The sequence below is a fragment of the Elephas maximus genome, chromosome 2 (assembly GCF_024166365.1).
Source record: "Elephas maximus indicus isolate mEleMax1 chromosome 2, mEleMax1 primary haplotype, whole genome shotgun sequence".
Lineage (NCBI taxonomy): Eukaryota > Metazoa > Chordata > Mammalia > Proboscidea > Elephantidae > Elephas > Elephas maximus.
Window position 1 is genome coordinate 13,138,449 of NC_064820.1, and position 18,563 is coordinate 13,157,011.

General features: G+C 41.8%; 1 long non-coding RNA gene across 1 annotated transcript in view; it reads left to right on the forward strand.

The window, feature by feature from the left end:
- The window catches only part of LOC126063058 (uncharacterized), a 134,336-nt gene that overhangs the window by 86,294 nt on the left and 29,479 nt on the right, over positions 1–18,563 (forward strand). The window contains exon 3 of the long non-coding RNA XR_007514200.1: positions 17,912–18,052. This is a non-coding gene — a long non-coding RNA (uncharacterized LOC126063058). The remainder of the gene's footprint in view (positions 1–17,911; positions 18,053–18,563) is intronic.

Here is an 18,563-nt window from a genome sequence, read left to right on the forward strand (position 1 = left end):
AATGTAGAGTAGCTAAAGTGAATGAAAGAAATGAAGAAGTAAAAGAGCTGAACAGAAGATTTCAAAGGGCAGCTGGAGAAGACAAAGTAAAGTATTTGTGCAAAAAGACTTGTGCAAAGACTTGGATTTAGAAAACCAAAAGGGAGAAATACACTTGGCATTTCTCAAGCTGAAAGAATTGAAGAAAAAATTAATGCTTTGAATTGCAATATTGAAAGATCCTGAGGACAAAATGTTGGATGATGCAGGAAACATGAAAAGAAATTGGAAGGAATACACAGAGTCACTGTACCAAAAAGAATTGGTTGGCTTTTAGCCATTTCAGAAGGTAGCATATGATCAAAAACCTGTGGTATGGAAGGAAGAAGTCCAAGCTGCACCGAAGGCATTGGCGAAAAACAAGGCTCTAGGAACTGACATAATACCATTTGAGATGTTTCAACAAATGGATGCAGCACTGGAAGTGCTCACTTATCTATGCCAAGAAATCTGGAAGACAGCTACCTGGCCAATTGACTGGAAGAGATCCATATTTGTACCCATTCAAAGAAAGGTGACCCAACAGAGTACGAAAATTATTGAACATTACCATTAATATCATGCTCAAGCAAAATTTTGCTGAAGATCATTAAAAGTGGCTGCAGCAGTAAGTCCACATGGAACTGCTAGAAATTCAAGCTGGATTCAGAAGAGGACATGGAACCAGAGATATCATTGCTGATGCCATTGCTGAAAGCAGAGAATACCAGAAAGATGTATACCTGTTTTTATTGACTATGCAAAGGCATTTGACTCTATGGATCATAACAAATTATGAATAAGATTGTGAACAATGGGAATTCCATCACACTTAATCATGCTCATGAGGAACCTGCCTATAGACCAAGAGGCAGTCATTTGAACAGAACAAGGGGATACTGGGTGGCTTAAAATAGGAAGGATATGCATCAAGGTTATATACTTTCACCATACTTAGTCAATCTTGTGCTGAGCAAATAATCCGAGAAGCTGGACAATATGAAGAAGAATGTGGCATCAGGATTGGAGGAAGACTCATTAACAACCTGCGTTATGCAGATGACACAACCTCGCTTGCTGAAAGTGAAGAGGACTTGAAGCACTTACTAATGACGATCAAAGACCATAGCCTTCAGTATGTATTGCACCTCAACATAAAGAAAACAAATGTCCTCACAACTGGGCCAATAAGCAACATCATGATAAATGGAGAAAAGATTGAAGTTGTCAAGGATTTCATTTTACTTGGATCCACAATCAATGCTGATGGAAGCAGCAGTCAAGAAATCAAATGATGTATTGTATCAGGCAAATCTGCTGCAAAAGACCTACTTAAAGTGTTAAAAAGCAAAGATGTCACTTAGATGACTAAGGTGCGCCTGACCAAAGCCATGGTGTTTTCAATCCCCTCATATGCCTGCAAAAGCTGGACAATGAATAAGGAAGACCAAAGAAGAATTGATGCCTTTGAATTATAGTGTTAGCAAAGAATATTGAATACACCATGGACTGCCAGAAGAATGAACAAATCTGTCTTGAGGAATATTGAATACACCACGGACTGCCAGAAGAATGAACAAATCTGTCTGGAAGAAGTACAGCCAGAGTGCTCCTTGGAAACGAGGATGGCAAGACTTTGCCTTCTGTACTTTGGACATGTTATCAGGAGAGACCAGTCCCTGGAGAAGGATATCATGCTTGGTAGAGTAGAGGGTCAGTGAAAAAGAGGAAGACCCTCAATGAGATGGATTGACACAGTGCCATAGCAACGATTGTGAGGATGGTGCAGGACTGGGCAGTATTTCGTTTCTTCTGTTGTACGTAGGTCACTACGAGTCAGAACCGACTTGGCAGCACCTAACAACAACAACAACCTTTTAACTTCACCTGTGGGAAAGGTGAAAGCCCTTAATTATGTAGTTCAGTGAGGCTGAAGGGTTCTTGTGCAGGAATTTGGGGGACTAGAGAGCAGGGTGGAACCCAGTTGGCGATGAGCTTGTGTGCTAAATCAGAAAGGTTAATTTTGACCCTGTGGGGCACTTTTTGAGTATTTTAGGCAGAGGGTGGTTGTCATGATTGCACTTTAAGAAATAACGATAGCTTAATATCAGTTGTCAGCTGCTGCGGATTCAGCCCAGTCCTGTGCCATCCCCAGGATTGGTTGTGGATCAGAACATAGTGATCTATAGGGCTTTCATGTCCTGATTTTCCAAAGTGGATTACCAGGACCTTCTTCCTAGTCTATCTTAGTTTGGGAAGCTCAACTGAAACCTGTTCAGCATCACAGCAATACACAAGGCTCCCCTCACAGATGGGTGGTGGCTGTACGTGAGCTGCACTGGCCAGGAATGGAACCCCAGTCTCCTGCATGGAAAGTGAGAATTCTATCTCTGACTCACCACTGCCCCCAGCTTAATATTTGTTGTTGTTGATGATATTGTTAGTTGCCGTGAAGTCAATTCTGACTCATGATGACACCGTGTGTCCAGAGCAGAACTTCTCCGTAGGTTTTCAAGGCTGTGACCTTTCAGAAACAGATTACCAGGCCTGTCTTCCAAGGATCCTCTGGGTGGGTTCCAACGGCCAACCTTTCAGCTAGCCATTGAGTGCTTACCCCTTTGCATCACCCAGAGACTCCTAGTTTAATTTACTGAGCACTTATTCTGGGACAAGTCTCTTGTAATCACCTTATCGGGCATACAGTGTTATCCGCATTTCACGGATGGGCCGACTGGGGCACAAGAGGTTTCGTGGCAGAGGGTGAGAGGCAGAGCCAGGATTCAAACCAACATGTTCTGATTTTGGAGTCCGTGCCTGTAACCAGTGTACTGCCTGTGAACTTGATACCAGTGCCAAGTGCACACTGAAGAAGCCCTACTAGAGATGGGGAGAGCTGGGGGAAGCTTTTGTAGAGCTAGGAAAAAAATGAGGAGAACCCAAGTTAAAATACTGACAGTGGGAGTGATAGAGGAAAGGGTCAAAAGCTATTTATTGTCCAACAATCGACCATTGGTATTTGTGGTCTGAGAAAGGGGGAGGAGTCCAGGGGACCCCCTTCAGTTTTCATTAAAGAAGATCATACTTTACTGTTTCAAGGGTTACTATTTTACTTAAAGCTGAGAAGTGTTAAATAGCCATCCAAATTCCAATTTAAAAATTCTTCAACACGTTAATGACAAAGAATGGAATAATCTCCCAGGGAAACCAGCTCATAGTTACAAAGGCCATCTCCTTCCGGCCCTTCTCTCCCCCAAGGACAGCCTGGCGTGTGTACTCTGGAGACTTGTAACACTAATACTATGAGAGGTGAGAACAAACAGACTGAGTCAATAACGGAAGTACAGCAGACAAGCTGTCCAATGTACACACCCCATCGCTGCAAGATTGCCCATCGTAAGATATTTTAAATATGAAGCAAAGATACATGTTACGCTTGATCGTTGCTTTTTTAAAAAATCAGCTTATTGTTTTTGTGTAAACTTAATTATTGAGCTTTTGACATGCATGGCTTACATTTTCATGATGTCATATCTGTTGGTTGTATCGTTTGAAAGTTCTTCGGTTGATTTCATGTTGATGAGAAATTAGTTCTTCACACAGACTATTTTCCCATTCATTTTCTTTAGTTTATTAATTTCCCTTTTTGTATTTACCTCTTGAAAACATTGCAAATCTATTTTGGGGCATGGTGTGATTGTTTCCTTTTCAGATTGTTCATTGCTGGTGTATAGGAATATGACTGATTTTTTTTTCTTTGTATGTTTAATCTTGTATCCTGTGGTTTGCTGAATTTACTAGCCGTAATAATTTTGTGTGTGTGTGTGTGGATTCTTTAGAATTTTCTACACATATTCAATCATGTCATCTGAGAATAGACATAGTTTTACTCCTTCCTTTCCATTTTTGATGACTTACTTATTTTTCTTGCCTAATTATTCTGGCTAGAACTGCCAGTACAATGTTAAAGAGAAGTGGTGAGAGCCGGCATCCTTGTCTTGTTCCTGATGAGGGGAAAAGTGTTTAGTCTTTCATCATCGAGTCTGATGTCAGCTGTGGGTTTTTCATGAATTGCCTTTACCGTGTTGAGGAAATTCCCTTCTATTCCTAGTTGTCCGAGTGTTTTTGTTTTTTAATCATGAAAAGGTGCTGGATTTTGTCAAATGCCTTTTCTGCATCCATGGAAATGATTATAAGGGTTTTTTCCTTCATTCTATTGACGTGGTGCATTCTGCCAATTGATGTCTGTGTGTTGAACCGCCCTTGCCTTCCTCGGGTAAATCCTACTTGGTCAGGGTGTATAATCCTTTTAATACACTGCTAAATTCATTTTGCCAGCATTTTGTTGAGGATTTTTGCATGGTTGGTTTTTATATTCATAAAGGATATTGGCCTGTAGTTTTCTTTTGTTATGTCTTTGTCTAGCTTTAGTATCAGGGTAGCACTGGCTTCATAGAATGAGTTACAAAGAGTTCCCTTCTGGTTTTTGAAGAGTTTGAGAAGAAGAAGAAGAAAAATAAAAGAATGGAAAAAAAGAAACACTTTCCAGGCCTTTGCAGACTGGCTCTGTGTTGGGGCATGCCTTCCATGTTGAGCCAGGCTGCTAACAATTCCGCCCCTGCCTTCACTTCCTGCTTGTGCTGAGCCCACAGACCAGGCAGGTGACAGCGTGTGCGCTCTTCAGGTCCCTTCTGAGCATGCACCTGCCCTGAGCCCGCCTGTGGCTTGCTAGGTTCTTCTCTATCTGTGGTGGCTTTTCCAAGACTGTATTCCCCCAAACGACTCACCTCCCAGCTTTTTCTCCTAGGCTTTAGGCTTGTCTATTGTTTGTCCAAGGAGCCCTGGTGGCACAGTGGTTAAAGTACTCAGCTGCCAACCCAAAGGTTCGAACCCACCAGAGGTTCTTCAGGAGAAGATGTGGCAGTCAGCTTCCGTAAAGATTACAGCCTTGGAAACCCTGTGGGCAGTTCTACTCTGTCCTAAAAAGTATCTAGCTATGTATGAGTCGACTCCACGACAACGGGCCTGGTGAGATAATAAATGTGTGTTGTTTTAAGCTGCTAAGTTTTGGGGTAAATTGTTACATAGCCAGAGACAATTTTGACCAACAGAGTACCTTTTTAATGGAGCAGAGGATCATCAAAGGTGCTGGCTTTATGCAGGGCTATCAGTTCCAGCTCCCTCTAGCTCCCAAGGGTAACTCTTCCACTGTGAGCGTGAAATCCTGGTCCTCAGCTGTTGGGGTCCATGTCTAAGACTTGCATCTCCGGGAGGCTGCACCATCAACTCCCACTTAACCACTGGCTATTAATTTCGTTTTATTTTCTGGGACCTGAAAATCTCTCTTTCTTCCTTTCAGTTTGACTAAATAATTTTAAACATTTTCCAGTATTTTTCCAGGATTTCTCTGTTTAAATACAAAGTGGAAGTCTCCATCAGCTCAGTTGTCCCCACTGCCAGAAATCCAAAGTCAAGCAGAAGAATCTAGATATATCCGTGTACAGGATAATTTAAAATCAGAGGACTCTATATTTTAATTCTCAGTATTTAAACAGATTGATATTTACCAGCTGTTAAAAGGCAAACTCTAGTTCATAATATAAATGATCTCTCCGGATGAATGCCATTACGGCAATTTGGTGGCTTAATTGCTCCCTCCCTGATGACTTACGGCTTGGGACAGATAGGAAAGTAGGGTATCAAAACAAATACTTGAAGTCCAAGGATAAAAAATGTTAATAATTAGTAACAGCTAGAAGCAAAGTTAATTCTCAGTGGGCTCATAATGCCAGCTATTTAATGCAAATTAACAAATGACATTTTAATGTAAAGGACTTCAAAGCTCATATTCTAATTTTCCAAGTAAGATCAATAATTCAACAAACAATAACGTGTTTGAGGAAGGAATTTAGGACTGGAGCGATCACTTTATCTGAGATAAATGAAATGCTATGTGAAGTTTATATTGGCGGATCCAAAATTAGGCTAAATTAGAGCTTAGGTGTCACATGCATTGGAAGGAAGGCCTCATAAAAATGAAAAGTGCAAATAACAGCTGGTCACAAAGCAATACAATTGGTCTTATATTGCCAGATAATGAGACGGGCCCTGACTTTTTTTTAATGATTATGAAGGATAGTTCTGAATTAAAACGGCATTGTTTTAATTCTTGAACCATGTGCTTTAAACAAAAGTCCCATAAACGAGTAACAGGGCAGTACTTTGATTTCCGGCACGGGCTTGATCTGAATGGATGATTTTGACTTGAACTAGAAAAACACACCCCAATATTCAGATTATAAGTGTGCTGTGGCCAGGAGTGACATTATTTTTGGGACTGTTTGTATGAGATATCTCATCAAGCGCGCTGAATCAAAACCCCGCAAAGCTGATAACTTCCGCAAGTGTACTACCTTGCAGTTTACAAAACACATTTCCACACTGCTCTTGTTTGATCTTTAAAGCAAGCTCAGCCCGTTGCCACCGGGATTACGGGACAGAGCTGAGCAGCCGTATAGGGTTTCCAAGGAGTGGTGGGTGGACCTGAACTGCTGACCTTTTGGTTATCACCCGGGTTAATCGCTACGTCACCAGGGTTCCATAAAGCAAGCTTGCATGATAGGTATTTTTAGCCTCATTTGATAGATAATGTTACCGGGGGTCTTAGGTGTCGTTCGGCGTGGCCATGGAAACACGAAATGGGTGAAATGGAAAGAAGCAGCTTTATTTGGTTAGCTTAGTAAAGGAGCACACCTGGGCTTCCGTTGCCAAGATGGCTCCCTGAACAATGGCCAAAACAGTATTTATTAGGAAAAGTGTTCGGGCAGGAAGAAGCAAGGTTGTCGATTGGCCTGGGCTGAAAAAGACTTTCTGGGGCGCTTTCCAAAAAGGGGGAGGGGTCTCTCAAACAGGAACTTAGGCTCGGACCCTTTGCTTCTGAAAGCCCTCTTCCAATCTTGGGGCACTACAATTTGGTTCTGTCTGGCAGGAGGAAAATTCCAGGGTCACCCAGAGGGAAGTGTTGATGGTTCTGTGCATGTCAGGTGGGCCAGATTTAATCTTAACTGGCTCTGTGGTCTGCGCCCCAACCTCTTGTTTTCTTATCTGGGTTAGGAAGTTGGCCAATTACCTGAAAAACATCTGGAAAAACCAGTTAGAAGGGGAGGTGGCTCATGCTACTCTACTTACAAGCTGGGGGCTGGTAATGGTGCCCAGAGGCTGTCAACTTCAATAGGGAGCTGAGAAATCATGATTTGTCCCAGATCATGCAATTAGCAAATGCAGAATTCTTCCCCAGGCCTCGGTAGTGTTACCGTATCCACTTACCATACGTGTAATATATTTTCAACAATGGAACACACCCATGAATTCAGGACCAGAGCAAGAAACAGAACGTTCCCAACACCCCAGACACCTCCCTTGTACCCAGGGTGGATTAACTAGTAAGCATGGTATGCACTGGCTTGCATTGAGCAAGGTACCCACAGGCTTAATTGCATTTACTTGCTAATTTGTGGTGAGCAATTTCACATGGGTTTCACCACAATTTTGACATAGTGGGGGACAGGTGAAATTGTGAACCGCAGATTGGTGGGAAGGTACAAGTGGGCCTGTGTGTACCCTGCTTATTGGATAATGCGGCCCTGCTTGTATCCCACTTCAGTTACCATCCCCTCAAAGAGTAACTCCTAGTCTGACAACTAGTGGCATGCATTAGAGTGACTTCTATTGCCCTGAACACACAGTAAAGTGCTCAGCTGCTAATCGAAAGTTTTATGGTTTGAACCCACCCCGACGCTCTCTGGGAGAAAGACCTGGCGCTCTGCGCCTGTGAAGATTAACCCACTGCCTAGAAAACCCTATGGGGCACTTCTACTCTGTCATATGGGGTCACTGTGCATTGGAATCCACTTGATGGTACATGACAATGGCTGGCAAATAGTCCCTAGGTGGTGCAAATGGTTGACCAGCTCTGCTGCTACCAAAGGTTAGAAATTCTAGTCCACCCTGAGGTGTCTTGGAAGAAACACCTGGTGATCAACTTCTGAAAATCAGCCAGGGAAAACCCTACGGATTACAAGGGTCGGATCTGCAACCAATCATGGGGATGATGCCGGACTCGGCAGCTTTTCACTCCTTTGTGCATGGGGCTGTCGTAAGTTGGGAGTGACTTGAGAGCACCAAACAACAACAACAGTAGGGACCCTGGCAGTGCAGTGGTTAAGCATTTGGCTGATAACCAATAGGTCGGCAGTTCGAATCCACCAGCCACTCCTTGGAAAGCTCATAGGGGCAGTTGTACTGTGTCCTGTAGGGTTCCTGTGAGTCGGAATCGTCTCGATGGCAATGGGTTTGGTTTTGGTTTTTGGTTAATCATGTTTAAATATTTATTCATTGAGCAATTTGTGGAGGGAAGCCTTGGTGCAAACTGTAAGGAACTCCATCAGGGTGAGTTATTAGTGGTCATGAAGTTCAGATCCCACCTTCTTCCCCCCAACATCTTGTTCCTTTTCTAACTTCATCCTCAAACGTGGAGTTTGGTCGCTCCAACCCTCTTTCTCACTAAGCTTCCCTTTCCCTTTTTTTGCCCTTCCTTATTACCCAGCCCTTGCTTTAGCAGAGTTCTGTTTTGACTAAGCCAGCAATTCTCCTACCAGCTCTGCAGAGTAAGGTTTTTTTCCATTTGCTACACCATGAAGTGGGAGAAGTGTGGATTCTGGAAACTGTCTGGTGTCCCGGGAGCACAGGGGGAGAGCATTAAAGCTGCTCTGGGAGGTGAGGGCTGGAGGGCGGGGTGGCGCGTCAAGGAAGATATTTCCAGAGGAAGTGATATTTAGGCAGAGAACCTGCAGGATGAATGTGATAGTTACTTTTATGGGTCACCTTGGCTAGGCTGTGGTTCCCAGTGGTTTGGCCACTGTCTTAGGCTGAGTTATCTAGAGAAGCAAAACCAGTGAAGTGTATAAATCTATACATAAAAAAATTTTTTTTTTTTACATAGAGAGATTTATATCAAGGAAATGGCTTACACAGTTGTAGAGGGTGGAATGTCCCAAGTCCATGGGTCAGGCTGGAGGCTTCTCCTGATCCACATAGTCCCAGGGGCTGGCAAACCCAAGACCAGCAGGTAAAAGAGCAGGGCTGTTGCTCACAGGCTGTGGATATCAATGAATCCTAAGATCGGCAGGCAAGACCACAGGTAAGCTGCTAGCTTAAGTCCCAAGAACCAGAGGTCAGACGAACAGGAACCAGCTACAGGATCCAGAGTGAGCAAAAGCTCATGAGCCTTGCTAGAATGTCTGCTTATATTCGATGCAGACCACATGCTCAAGGAAACTGTATTTTAACTGATTGGCTACTCACAGCAGATCCCATCTTGGGGGTGATCACATTATATCAAATCTCCACATTGAAGTGATCACAACATCATACAACTGCCAAACCACTGAGAATCATGGCCCAGTCAAGATGACACAAACTCTTAACCATCACAGCCACACGCTAGACTAGTTACTGTTCCATAATGTAATGTATTGTAATGTGTCGTTGTTGTTGTTAGGTGCTGTGGAGTCGGCTCTGATGCATAGCAACCCTAGGTACAACAGAACAAAACACTGCCTGGTTCTGCATCATCCTCGCAATCATTGCTATGCTTGAGCCCATTGTTGCAGCCACTATGTCAGTCCATGTCATTGAGGGTCTTCCTCTTTTTTACTGACCCTCTACTTTACCAAACATAATGTCCTTCTCCAAGGACTGATCCCTCCTGATAACATGTCCAAAGTATGTGAGACGTAGCCTCACCATCCTTGCTTCTAAGGAGCATTCTGGTTGTACTTCTTCCAAGACAGATCTGTTCGTTCTTTTGGCAGTCCATGGGATATTCAATATCCTTTGCCAACACCGCAATTCAAAGTTGTCAATTCTTCTTTGGGCTTCCTTATTCGTTGTTCAGCTTTTGCATCCATATGAGGTGATTAAAAACACCATGGCTTGGGTTGGGAGCACCTTAGTCTTCAAGGTGACATCTTTGCTTTTCAGTACTTTAAAGAGGTCTTTTGCAGCAGTTTTGGCCAATGCAATGCATCTCTTGATTTCTTGACTGCAATTTTCTTTATGTTGAGGTGTAATCCATACTGAAGCCTGTGGTCTTTGATCTTCATTAGTAAGTACTTCAAGTCATCTTCACTTTCAGCAAGCAAGGTTGCGTCATCAGCATAATGCAGGATGTTAATGAGTCTTCCTCCAATCCTGATGCCCTGTTCTTCTTCAGAGTGCAGCTCCTTGGATTATTTGCTCAGCATGCAGATTGAATAAATATGGTGAAAGGATACAACCCTGACATACACCTTCCCTGACTTTAAACCACACAGTATCGCCTTGTTCTGTTTGAACGACTGCCTCTTAATCCATGTACAAATTTCTCATGAGCACAATTAAGCATTCTGGAATTCCCGTTCCTCTAAGTGTTATCCATAATTTCTTATGTCCACACAGTTGAATGCCTTTGCATAATCAATAAAACACAGGTAAACATCTTTCTGGTATTCTCTGCTTTCAGCCAGGATCCATCTGACATCAGCAATGATATCTCTGGCCCCACGTCCTCTTCTGAAGCTGGCTTGAATTTCTGGCAGTTCCCTGTTGATATACTGCTTTTGCCACTTTTGAATGATCTTCAGCAAAGTTTTACTTGCCTGTGATATTAAAGATATTTTTCCATAATTTCCACATTCGGTTTGATTGCCTTTCTTGGAAATAGGCATAAATATGGATCTCTTCCAGTTGGTTGACCAGGTAGCTGTCTTCCACATTTCTTGGCATAGATGAGTGAGCACTTCTAGCCATGCATCCATTTGTTGAAACATCTGTATATAGTGTAGTATAATGTGATATAATGTAATATAGTGTAATGTGATGTGATGTAATCAATCAGGTGAAAACAGAATTTCCTTAGGGTGTATTCTGCCCTATGAATAGTTTGACAGAACTTGATCTGTCTCTCCACTCCGTACTTTTTCCGTCATCTGATCTATAGATCTGGGTATACATGCCTGCAGGAATCTCCAGCCTCAAATAGTCTACCTGCCCTGCAGATTTTGGTTTTTAATTTTTTTTTATTACTTTTAACTCTGGGTTGTTTCTGGGTTTAAAATTAATCCTTTTTTAAATCGAGGTTTACTAATTGTTAACTTTCTGACATATTTGGCTTCTCTCTCATTTTCTCCATTATTTATACATTTGTGTATTTTTCTCATATAGGTGAAAGTTTACAGAGAGATTATTTTCTCATTAAACAGTCAATACACAAATTGTTTTGTGACATTGGTTGCCAACCCTGCGATGCATCAACACTCTCCCCTTCTTCACCCCAGTTTCCCTATTTCCATTCATCCAGTCTTCCTGTCCCTTTCTGCCTTCTCGTCTTTGCTTTTGGCCTAGCGTGCTCATTAGTCTCGTACACATAACTGAAATATGAGGCATGTCCCTCCTTAACTAATTACATTCATAAGGTTGGACAACCACCATCACTATTTCCAAAACTTTTTTTAAAAATTGTGTTTTAGGTGAAAGTTTACAGCTCAAGTTAATTTCTCATTCAAAAATTTATACACATGTTGTTTTGTGACATTGTTTGAAATCCCCACAGCGTGACAGCATGCTCCCATTTTCCATCCCAGGTTCCCTGTGTCTGTTCATCCAGTTCCTATCCCTTACTGCCTCCTTGTCCTGCTTTTGGATGGAAGCTGCTGCCCATTTGGTCTCATATATTTGAACTAAGAATCACGTTCCTCACGTGCATTATTTTTTGTTTTATAGATACAGATAATATTCATATTTTATTACAATTTAAAATAGTCATAATTTAGTCTATAAACTAAATTATATTTATATATAATTTATAAATTAAATTAGTTTATAAATTAAAATTGGTAAAGTGGTTTCATCCTCCTTTTTTGATCCGCTTTGTAGCCTGGGCTGTAAGTAGGAATGAAGAAGTCAAAATTCAGAAATGTGAAAAGTCTTGCGCAAGGTTATTCAGCCAATAAAGCTCACAGATGGGCTCTACCTCCTGGCTGGATTATAATCACACTCCCATATGTTCACATTGGAAGCTTAGAGAGTGAAGCCCCAGCAATGCAGATGCTGACTGTCCACCCAACAATGCCCCAGACAACCTGGGTCACGTCCTGACTGCCCCCTAAGAGTATCGGAGGCTCAGAGGAGATAATACATGAAGAAACACTTACTATGTTGTAACATATCCCATATATTAGTGGTAAAAATGTAGCCCTATTTTTTTTTTAGTTGTTGTTTTTCGCAGGTGCTGCTGAGTTGCTTCCAACTTATAGCGACACTATGTACAACAGAATGAAACACTGCCTGGTCCTGTGCCATCCTCACAATCATAGCTATGTTTGAGCCCATTTTTGCAGCCACTGGGTCAATCCATCTCTTTGAGGGTCTTCCTCTTTTTCGCTGACCCTCTACCAAGCAGGATGTCTTTTGGTCCATCCTGATAACATGTCTTAAAAAAAAAAAACACAATTCAATCCATAGCAGTGGCTTTACCCATTTCTTTCCTCAAAGGTGGGAAATAGCTAGCTATTCCTCCTTTGAACATCTCTGAATTCCAACTTCCCTGCAAGCGGACGCTCACATTCCACCTCCTGTATCTCTTCTTCCCATTCACCACAAGCAGTGAGATCTCTTTCTCCCTACGAAAGCCTACAGTTTCCTGGTAGAACGGCACTTGTGACTGTACCAAGCAATATGCATTGTATTTTTAGATAGTAACGGTCACAACAGCTAACTTATATTGAGTGTTTGCTTTGTGCTACTGTGGGTACAACCCCAATATAGTGGATTGGAGGGTGCACCCCCAAAATTCATGTCTAGCTGGAACCTGAGAACATGACCTTATTTGGAATTAGGGTCTTCACAGATGTAATTAGTTAAGGATCTCAAGATGAAATGATACTGGATTTAGGGTGGACCTTAAATCCAGACACGAGTGGCTTTATAGCAGAAAGGAGAGGACACAGAAAAGCACAGAGAAGAAGACCATGAGAAGACAGATGGAGGCAGTGCTTGGAGCATGCTGCCACAAGTCAAGGAATTACTGGGGCTACTTAGAGCCTTCAGAGGGAGTGCAGCCCTGCCCACACCTCGATTTCAGACTTCTGGCCTCCATAACTGTGAGAGAATGAATTGCTGTTGTTTTCAGCCACCCAGTTTGTGAATCCTTTTTACAGAAGTGCTAGGAAATGGATACAACCATCGTAAGTACTTACTCATAATAGTTCATTTAACCCCCAAAAAACCTCATTAAGTAGACAATAATTTATCATGTAAATGGGAATGTCTTAGTTCCCTGATGAAATTTTCAGGGGCTTTGAGCCTCACTACATTTCTTTAGGGTGGAAAATGGGGGAGCAGTTAGTTGACCCTTGCATATCGTGGGCACAGAATAACTGTTAGATGATAAATTCACCAAAGGAGCCTGGGTGACGAAAGTGCCTTGAGATCGGTTGCTAACCCAAGTGTTGGCTGTTCAAACCCACCCTGTGGCTCCATGGAAAAAAGACCTACAGAACTGCTTCTGTAAAGATTACAGCCACGAAAACCCTATGGAGCAGTTCTACTCCTAACACGTGGGGCTCGCATGAGTAGGGGCCTACTCAATGGCAGCTAACTATAACAACCAAAAAAAAAACCCAAACCAAACCTGTTGATGTTGAGTTGATTCTTCCTCATAGTGACCCTATAGGAAGAGTAGAACTGCTCCATAGGTTTTCCAAGGCTATTAGACTGCCACATCTTTCTCCTGAGGAGTGGTTGGTGGGTTTGAACGCCCAAGCTTTTGGTTAGCAGCCGAGCGCTTAACCACTGTGTCACCAGGGCTCCAACAATAAACAACAACAACAAATTTACCAGTGGAAGAAAATCTTCCCCGTTAAAATAAGAGCAATCTCTTGAATAACCACAGTGCTGCTATCACACTTAAGAAAATTAACAATATAATCATTATCATCTAATGCGGAATGACTTTTCTTTCTATCTCTATTTTACCAATAAACAGACATTGGAGAAAACATTTTGAATTTGGATTTCTAACAATCTAGCACAGGTGGTCCCTGACTTATGATGGGGCTCTGTTCCGATGACTCTGTTTTAAGTTGGATCTTATGTAAGTTGTGTGCCTCAGTTTTTTTTTTAAGTTTTCATTCTTATTGCCTTTTATTATCAGTATCTTTATAAATATGACAGTGTTTTGAACAGTAAATCATAAAATTGAACACCTGTGAGTGAACATCTGAGGATAACATCAGCAAATTTTGCACTGCAACACATCACTGACAGTAAGATGTACAAAACACCACACGGACAGTGCAGTTCCTCATAACTTGGATATGTTGTAAGCCGGGGACTACCTGTACCCCACATCCTTTGGTTACCTGTAAACATTTTGTTTAGTCTTTTTACTTGCTTGGAAAGAGTTTGTCATTATGATGGGGAGAGAGACCATTTTTGATACTTTGAAAATTGGAATTCACTTTCTTAATAAAGTAAATATGGACAGTCGGAATTGACTGGATGGCAACAAGTATGGTATGATTGGGAAAATTAAGACTGAAAGTTATAGATAAATAGTTTTAGCCTCTATGGATTACAACTCTGTATTTCCCCCAAATAGTCCACTTAAATTCACGGCTAATTGGTAATTCACAGATGTAGCCACCAGCCAAGGGATTTAACAGTTTAATGAACAGGAAACCATACACGGGTCCAAAATTTAACAGTTAATAGATGGAACTTCCACCTCCATTTTCAAGAGTGTGCACAAGCTAAGGATTCAATTACCATCGGTGAGCTGGTGACAGATTGGGGCTTTCTTTCTCCATTTATGAAGGAAATCACTATTTTTGTTGACCACAGGAAAATGTAACTTTAAAAATTTTGAAAAAGTAATGTGCAAACCTTGCTTTGTATTTTTTTCTCCAAGCTGGCTAGCGCCTTAAGACTTTTCATGTTGGACATAGTTTTCCAACACTCTAGATTTTCCTGTGAATTACAACATGTTTTTGTATACTTTTATGAGAATGACTAATATTAGCTCATCTCTAATAGAGGTCGCTATGAGTTGGAATCAACCTGATAGCAATGGGTTTGGTTTTTGGTTTTTAACTGAGGTAACATCTGCTGCTGCGTTTCCCATTTGGGAGCTATGTCGGGCCATTCCTAGTACTTGGTGGATAAAGGAAAAATTAGGTAATATCTTGTAAGAGAATATCCAAATAACCAAAAAAAATTCAATAATAATTGGAGGAAGTAATATTTTGCTTTCAAGGAGATACTATTAATGCTAGTAGGAAGTGTTCTAGAAGGAAACTTTGATAAGAAGCTACTATGACTTGAGAATTTTAGAGAGTAGCAACTTGGATTTTAAAGTGTACTTAAAATATCTTTTCTATCATGAAAGCAGGCCAACATCTCGAGCTAACGCATGTGGCAGGTATGAGGTGTAATACTTCCTCAGTGATTGATTTACAGCTAATGTTAGTGTAAAATTTCCTTCAGGGAACTAGATAGTGCTCCACATATTTACTTAAATAAACAGTCTTTTTTTCCTGAGTTCCTGTAGAATAAAATTGACTATTTTATTTTAAAAATATATTTTACAGATATCTACATGAAAACTTAATTAAAGAACATAAAAAAAAAAAAAAAACCTGTTGTCGTGGAGTCGGTTCCAACTCCTAGCAACCCTATAGGGCAGAAAAGAACTGCCCCATAGGGTTTCCAAGGAGTGCCCGTTGGATTCGAACTGCTGACCTTTTGGTTAGCAGCCACAGCTCTTAACCACTATGGTTTCCTGTGATTAGCTATTGACCATTGAAATATTAATGCCGAATAAGTCTTTTTCCTCTCTGTGGTGAAGCTGAATATTTTTGGTCCACTCAACATCTCCCCATCTAGGACATATCTCTGAACCACAGTGTAATCCTTGCTCTGCCCCCGTGTTGTGGGTGGAGATGACTATGACGAAGTCTATGTAGTCCCAAGGGTGGCCAATAAGAGTACCTCCTTTCTCTTATTATAATTGGCTCATTGATGAGTATATGACTTAAGCTAGGCCAATCAGAATGTTCCCTAGGAATTTTACTGACATCCCCAGGAAAGATGCTCTTTTTATTAAGAAATACAAGTACTAAGAACATCACTTACTGATGAAGGTAAAAGACTACAGCCTTCACTAAGGATTATACTTTAACGTAACTGAACCAATAAACAACATATAGTAAATGGCAAAGAAATTTAAGATGTCAAGGATCTCAATCTTCTTGAATCAATAATCAATGCCCATGGATGCAGCAGTCAAGAAATCAAATGATGCATTGCACTGGGCAAATTTTCAGCAAAGGATCTCTTTAACAGGTTAAAAAGTAAAGATGTCACTTGATGACTAAGATGCACTTGACCCAAGCCATGGTATTTTCAGCTGCCTCATATGTATAGGGTTGCTGTGAGTTGGAATTGACTCTACGGCAACGGGTTTGGTTTTGTTTTTGGTTCATATGAATGCAAAGGCTGGACATTGAATAAGGAAGACCAAAGAACTGACACATTTGCATTGTGGTATTGTCAAAGAATATTGAATACACCATGGACTGCCAGAAGAATGAACAAATTGGTTTTGGAGGAAGTACAGCCAGAATGCTCCTTAGAAGCGAGGATAGTGAGACTTCATCTTACTTTTGACACATTATCAGAAGGGACCAATTGCTAGAGAAAGACATCATGCTTGGTAAAATAGAGGGTCAACGAAAAAGAGGGAGCATCTCAATGGGATTGGATTGACACAGTGGCTGCAACAGTGGGCTCATAAATAACAATGATCGTGATGATGCCACAGGACAGGGAAATGTCTGGTTCCGTTGCATATAAGGTCACTACGAGTTGGAGGTGACTCGACAGCACCTAATAACAACAATGAGGGCAGTGTGGGGTTCCAGAATGGTGCAAATAGTTAACATACTCACCTGCCAACCAGAAGGTCAGTGGTTTAAGTCCACCTAGAGGTGCCTCGGAAGAAAGGCCTAGAGATCTACTTCCAAAAAAATCGGCCATTGAAAACCCTGTGGAGCACAATTCTACTCTGACATGCATGAGATTGTCATGAGTAGGGATCAACTTGATGGCACTGATTTTTAAAATTTTTTAGGACAATGTGGACTACTGCCTTGAGTTGGTGGCCTCACAGAAAATGGAGCCAAGCTGAGACAGAAAATGAAGGATCAGTCAGAATTCTAAGTCCTTGGGTCAAACCCTATTGAATGAACTTTCCATTTATGTTAGTCATCAACTTCTCTTTTGTGCTTTAAGCCAGTTTGAGTTGAGTATTTGACACCTGCAAACTGAAAGTGTCTTAATGCATCTGGGAAGCATAATCTTACTTAATGCTTACCCCTAATGGCCTCTGAAAGCCTTAGACTGTTCCAGTGCTAGAACTTTCCAGAGCATGGCAGGTGCTCAATAAGAGTTGGTTGAATTGTATCCTACATTGTTAGAATAAAATTGATTTCCAAGTTAAACAAAATAACATTGGGATGATTTTTCCTTTAACCTGGAATGATCATAATCACTGTTCACCTTTGTCACATAGCAGGTTATATTTTCCAAAGATGGCTGCACATATATACAAGTGTCATCTCACATGCTCTGATTACAATGTGATTGAAAATCATCCCACTGCCAGGTGGTGTTTCTGTTTCCTGGGTGAGTCTTGTGACTGTTCCGTCCAACAGAAAATGGCAGAGGCAATACTATGCGACTTCCAAGGCGAGGTTGTAAAAAGGACAGAGGTTCTACCTGGCTCCTTTCTCTCTCTCAGATGCTTGGCTTTGGAGCACAGACACTGTCCTGTGAGGAAGGACAACAAGGAGAGGCCCACAAGGAGAGGAGCTAGGCCCCAGCAGCCTCCAGCCAGCCACGAGGAGAGGAACTGGGCCCCGGTTTCCAGCCAGCCCAACGTGTGAGTGAACAGCTTTCACGTCTTTCCAGCCCCCAGCCATTGAGTCTTCCAGCTGAGGCCCCGGACATTGTGGAGCAGAGACAAGCCATAGCTGCCACTGCTTGTCCAAATTCCTGACTCACGAAATGTATGTGGTGGTTGTTGTTGGTAGGTGCCGTCCAGTCGGTTCTGACTCATAGCGACCCCATGCACAACAGAACCAAACACTGCCTGGTCCTGTGCCATCCCCACAATTGCTGCTATACTTGAGCTCTGTGTTGCAGCCACTGTGTCAGTCTACCTCGTTGAGCTTCTTCCTCTTTTCAGCTGACCCTGTACTTTGCCAAGTATGTTGTCCTTCTCTGGGGACTGATCCTTTCTGACAACATGTCTGAAGTATGTAAGATGCAGTCTCACCATCCTTGCTCTCTAAGGAGCATTCTGGTTGTACTTCTTCCAAGACAGATTTGTTCATTCTTTTGGCAGTCCATGGTATATTCAGTATTCTTCGCCAACACCGCAATTCGAAGGT